This window comes from Erythrolamprus reginae, chromosome 3, assembly GCF_031021105.1.
Source record: "Erythrolamprus reginae isolate rEryReg1 chromosome 3, rEryReg1.hap1, whole genome shotgun sequence".
NCBI classification, from domain to species: domain Eukaryota; kingdom Metazoa; phylum Chordata; class Lepidosauria; order Squamata; family Dipsadidae; genus Erythrolamprus; species Erythrolamprus reginae.
Window position 1 is genome coordinate 147,434,027 of NC_091952.1, and position 6,450 is coordinate 147,440,476.

A 6,450-nucleotide genomic window follows, 5' to 3' on the forward strand; every position below is an offset into this window, starting at 1 on the left:
TTTAAATACTGTATCTAAAATAAATACTGTGTGGGAAGGGTTTATAAACACTTAAAACAATGAAAACTTACCAAACAATTACAATATCAATACTTAAATAAGTACTATCAGTCGATAAATTCCCCATCGCGGATTTCACCTATCGTGGCCAGGTCTGGAACGTAACACCAGTGATAGGTGAGGGACTACTGTATATGTCTAACTGCTGTTGCATTGTAAGCTTCCCAGTCAATTTGTATAGCAAAATGGGTAGCATATAGATTGAATATTTTTTTAAAAAATGGCATGCCCAGGTGATAACATTGCTCCACAAGTTGTACTGGTTGGCAATGACCTGGATGCAATTCAGGGTACTGCTAATCAAATATAGGTAACTCTGGATTGATAGCCAACCTTAGAACTGGCTATAAAGATATTAAAGCTTTTAAAGATATTATAGCTTTTGCCTTTTACAGTCAACTATTGATAATTAAGAACAATACAGGTTGATTCCAGAATTAGCTGTCCTAGACATAGTTATTTAGATTAACTCATTGCTTCTCAAATAGCCACCGCCCTGGGGTGGTGGAGCAATGCCAGGGGGGGGCACATGTGAATCTGCGGAATATGCATGGTTCCTCTCGATCGATTCCCCCAGACGAGGAGTGTTTTCCAAATTGCACGCTGCTCCAAACCTGGAAGGCGGCCAGGTGGGGCAGAGCGGCTGCGTGGGTTCTTGTTATTCTGGGTGGGCGCCGGGGTAGTCTTGAACGGCGTGGCGAACCTGCTGTTGGACAAGGAAGAACATCCTGTGCAGCTGGGTGAAAACTTTGCACGGCACCCTAAAGCCTTCTTCCACATGATTCGCTGTGAGTGCCCAGCAGAAGCAATGCTTATGGGCCAGGCCAGTGACCCCAAAACGTCGGCTTGATTAAACTGGCCTGGCCCCGTGTCAAGAGGGCCCAAACCACGGTAGCCTATGCCTGCCTAACTGAAACCAGGCTCCACTGAATTCAATGTGATTTACTCCTAGGTAATCAGGTAAAGCAGCCTTCCCCATCCAATAGTTTGCAGCTTATAATAAGTAAAATAATAAATATTAACACTAAAACGCCATTGAGGCCCAGATTGAAAAGTTGGGGATGGACGTGAAATGTTTACTTCTTCCTAGGATGGGGTTAACAGAAAATAATTGAGAAGCACTGGCTTAACTAAAGGTTCAAAGACACCAGTACTTGTAAAGTTAAAATCTGTATTTTTATTGTGAGTTCTGTTGAGTGCATTAGTATATGGCAGTCATGGCGAACCTTTTTCTTCAGGTGCCAAAAGAGTGCACGAGCGCTATTGTGCAGGCACAAGTGCCCGCAGCCATAATTCAATGCCTGGGGAGGGTGAAAACAGCTTCCTCCACCACCCGGAGGCCCTTTGGAGGCCAGAAATTGCCTGTTTCTCAATTTCTGATGGGCCCAGTAGGCTTGTGTTTCACCCTCCCCAAGCTCCAAAGGCTTCCCTGGAGCTGGGGCAGGATAAAACGCATTCCCCTATCCCCCAAAACTGCCCTTCCAAAGTCTGTGGGAGCCAAAAATCAACTGGTTGGCACATACGTGCATGTTGGAGCTGAGCTAGGGCAACAGCTTGTGTGCCAACAGATATGGCTCTGCAGGCCACCTGTGGCACCTGTGCCCTAGGTTCACCATCATTGGTATATGGCCTTGTTGATGAATGGAAAGTTCTGTAAATTTCTCCAACAGGTTGTATGAAAAAGCACAATGGGATTGTCTGCAAAAAAGGTTAACCAAATGAGAACATTGGTATCTCTGAAAAGAGATTTGAAGATTTTCATTCAGGATAGGAAATCAATTATGGCCAGAAACTGAGGGCATTTTTTAAGCCATTGTTTATACCAGTTTCTCAATCTTGGTAATGTTGAGATGTATTGCCTTCAATTCTCAGAATTCTCCTCCCCAACCTCTGGCCAGAGAATTCTGGGTGTTGGAAGTCTGCACGTTTTTAAATTTGCCAATCTTGAGAAACAGTTAAAACACTGACATTCAAGCTACACAGTTCTGATGGGCAGCCATGCTGGGTGAGAATGTTGGGAGTTGAAATCCAGACATCTTAAAGTTGCCAAGATTAAGAACCCCTGGTTCATCAGGACATCTTCAGAAAAGTCAGTTCTACCAGACCAGGGAAGAACTGACAAAGTTGGCTCTTCTGTGACATGGGCATGCATAAGTGCACCTTTGTGCCTACCGTTCCTGTCCTAATGTGTTTTTATCTTTTCTATCTCTACAATACAATACTGTACTATATTTGTATGACAAATAAAAATAAAAAAAATAAAATAAAATAAAATGTGGACTTCAACTCCCAGAATTCCTGAGCTAGCATGATTGGCCAGGAATTCTGGGAGCTGAAGTCCACAAGTCGTAAAAGAACCAACTTTGTCTATCCTTGTACCAGAGCAATCGAGTCCCCTTTCTTAAATGAGGAGAATTGGGGGGAGGGAGAGAAAGCTGCCGAAAGCTTCAAGACAGGATATGACATCAGAGTAGGCGGAGAAAGCAAACCACGAGATTATAGGAAGTGAGGTGCGAGTCCTCTGCTTCACTCGGTGTTCCCTTTAGGCGGCCGCTAAAAGGGCAGTTTGGCGCAGAGATGTGGAATGACGACATGAAGGCGCAGCGGGCCCAAGTGTGGTCGCGTCGGTTCGCTTTGATGTACGCGATAGGAGTGTGGACGGTTATTGCGTTTTTCATTTCCCGGACAGTGCGTTTCAGGGAGATACCCGTGGTGGAGGAGAAGAAGGAGGAGAAAAGCGGGCAATCGCCGCCACCGCCGCCTCTCGGTATATCCCGAGCGCCGTCTATATAGATCTTTGGCCCCGGGGAGGCAGTTTTTCGCCTCGGAGTGTTTTCTAGGTTTAAGGAATCTTAAGCTTGCAGTTTACAGTTTTGGGGTTTACTGATTTAAAATGGACTAGGGCAGGGGTCTCCAACCTTGGCATCTTTAAGACTTGTGGACTTTGCTGGCTGAGGAATTCTGGGAGTTGAAGTCCACAAGTCTTAAAGTTGCCAAGGTTGGAGACCCCTGGACTAGGGTAAATTAGTAAACCCAAGTGTCTCAATGAATCATGTTTACATTTAACATGCTAAGCACAATAGGTTTGAGTAACCCCAGGGATACATAAGGCAGTTGTGTTTTAAGAATACCAAAGCGAACTTGAGTAAACAGTGATAAGGAAATTAATATATTTTTATATTTAAACTTTTTCCACAAACTTTCCCAATATTTAATGAATAAAATCTAATTTTGAATTATATTCTAGAATTATATCATAGAGTTTATATCTCATTGGCTCAAACTAATATGCAAACTTGCCAACTGTAATTTTAGGTTAAGCATATTCAAGAAAGGCCATATCATTGATTTTGTACATTTTAATGTGTCATTTTTGTATTAAAACAAAGCAGATGAAGTTAATGAGACTTTGAAACTTCATTTGTTTTGTAAAAATAGAACTTGCTCGTATAGTCTGACCTAGAATTCTTATCTTTATCCATTTAGATCACAAGCAATATTCCAGAAGTGTTTGAAAGGAATGGACAGAATTCAAGACTGAAACTGGATTCACATTAACGGCGAAAACGAATTCATCTGACTTTGTGCTATATTCTTACATTTGCATAATATAATGATTTCACTTTTTTATTATAATACTGGGAAAGAAAAGTAAATTATATTTAAAAAAGCAAAGTATCAGTTTCTGTAACTTATTAAAGAGTTGCATGAGATCTGATTTTGAAACAACAGTAATTAGAAAGTTCTATGTTCTGTCAGCCTATTATGAAATTAACCCTGCTTCATCTTCATGCATTTAAATATATGGAATATAATTTTATATTTTTTATTTTGTTTATATTTTATTTTAATATCTTTTCCTAAAATTCTGCTAGCATGTGTCTGAAATCCTAAAGAAGATTAAATGATTGATTCCTTATTTCTTCTTACAGAAACCATAAATATTTTCCCCATAGAGTTTACTGTTTATGATAGATAGCTTTGTTTTCAAGGATAGAGAATTTCTGTAGCACTTACCTCTGATGTTGGAGTTGGGAAAAGGTGTTAGTTTCTGAATATGGTAGAAGTAACACTTGATCTTACAGTTTTCAAATCCTCCCAGAAGAGCTGTACTCTGATGTCAGGATTAATATGTAAAAGGATTAAGCATATAAGAAAAAGCTGAAGGAAATGTATCTGGAAAAACTCCAAAGTTTGTATAATGATAGATTTTGAGCACTATTGTTCTTTTGTGCCTTTGAGCATTTGGTTGATTATTTGAAGGAAGCTGGTATTTTTAGAATTTACATCAACCTCAAAGTAAAGGTTTTCAGTGAATTTTGGACTTCAAATAACATTTTGTTTTAAACAATGATACAAACAACCTGGGAGTGTGAAACTGATTTTTCAGTGTTATATAATTATTAACAAACAATATGATCTTAATATAAACCTATGTATTACAACATTTAAAAAGGATGACAATTTTGGGAACTTGTAGGCAATTTATATTACTTGTAACTCTTCACCAACAGAGCTTTGTGGGGGGAAAACACTGTAGTTCAGTAGCAGATAGATGGTACAAAATATAGCATTGTAAGGCAAGCCTAAACCATATGTGCTCCCCTGAACTGCATCTCCACTATCCAATTGCTCATGAACTATTTTTACTTAACTTTCTCTGTGGAATCTTAGTGACTTTGAAGCAGTTTTTAATTTAGTTTTTAAAAACTACCACTTTGGTGGTGGTGGGGGGACCCCAGAGATTGAATCTTGTTTTTCCTAAAATCACACAATTAGAGTTTTACAATTAGAGTTCGATGAATGAAATCTACCAGGCTGGTACTAGCCCACCATTTCTTACAATGATTAATGTTTCCTTGAATATTTTATATTTTATTATAAATCTTTATAAATGTTTATATATTAAGAATGTTTTATATTCTTACTTTTAAAAGAGCTTTTTAACCTTTATTGAAAACTTGGATACAAAAGAACTCATAAAGTTGTCTCAAATCTTCCATTCTTGAATAAGAAGATAAAGAGGAATGATGACCTTCTAACTTCAGATACAGAATAATAGAAACATAGAAGAAATATAGAAGATTGACGGCAGAAAAAGACCTCATGGTCCATCTAGTCTGCCCTTATACTATTTCCTGTATTTTATCTTAGGATGGATATATGTTTACCCAGGAATGTTTAAATTCAGTTACTGTGGATTTACCAACCACGTCTGCTGGAAGATGTAGAGGTGGAAGAGACCTTGGAGGAATTCTAGTCCAACTCCCTGCTCAAGCAGGAGACCCTACACCAGTGATGACTAACCTTTTTCTTGCTGTGTCCCGAAAGTGCACAAGCATGTGCATGACAACACATATCTGTGTGCCCCCTGTGCATGCAACACCTCCATCCCCTCACTGACCCCCATGTCCTTTGCATGCCAGCTGTGCCATGTGCTGGGGGAGCACAGGAGGGTGTGGTGCCCCCCATCCATTTTTGGTCTCAGGAGGCTGCAGTGGCCTGCTAGGCCCAAAATAGCAATAGTATTTAGACTTATATACTGCTTCATAGTGCTTTTACAGCCCTCCCTAAGCTGTTTACAGAATCAGCATATATTACCCCCAACAATCTGGGTCCTCATTTTACCCACCTTGGAAGGATGGAAGGCTGAGTCAACCTTGAGCTGGTGGTGAGATCTGAACTGCTGGACTACAGCTAGCAGTTAGCTAAAGTAGCCTGTAGTGCTACACTCTAACCATTGTGCCACCCTGGCTCGGGCGGGTGGGTTTTTGTGTGTGCATGCATAAGGGGCAGGGAGAGCATGAGATTGTGGGTGCAAGGGTCGTATGCGCAGGGGCGTGCTTTCAGCACACACCAAAAAAATTAGCCATCACTGTCCTTAAATTTGAGCCAGCAATGTGCTGAAGCTGCCCAACAAAAAAAAACAAGCCAGTGCAGTCCTAGGCTGTATTAACAATAACAATGAAGTCCTAGGCTGCATTAATAGAATCAAGATCACGTGAAGTATTAATACCATTATATAATTTCATTTCATTTATTAGATTTGTATGCTGCCCCTCTCCATATGCATCCATGATATTAAGAAGTGACTAGAAAGTGCAGAGAAGAACAACAAAGATGATTATGGAGGCTAAAGCAGTGTTTCCCAACCTTGGCAAATTGAAGATACCTGGAGTTCAACTCCCAGAATTCCCCAGCCAGCAAATGCTAGCTGGGGGATTCTGGGAGTTGAAGTCCAGATATCTTCAAGTTGTCAAGGTTGGGAAACACTGGGCTAAAGCATACAGAGAATGATTACAGGAATTGGGTATATCTATAGTTTAATAAAAAGTAGTGGAGGTGACATGATAGCAGTGTTCTAATATCTAAACTGCTGTCACAAATAAG

The 6,450-nt window shown here is 40.2% G+C and overlaps 1 long non-coding RNA gene across 1 annotated transcript; it reads left to right on the forward strand.

Annotated features, from left to right (window-relative positions):
* Window positions 1-2,505: 2,505 nt before the first annotated feature.
* Window positions 2,506-3,735, forward strand: LOC139165826 (uncharacterized). Its single transcript, XR_011558816.1, has 2 exons — window positions 2,506-2,827; window positions 3,547-3,735. It is a non-coding gene; the product is annotated as an uncharacterized lncRNA (long non-coding RNA).
* Window positions 3,736-6,450: the final 2,715 nt, after the last annotated feature.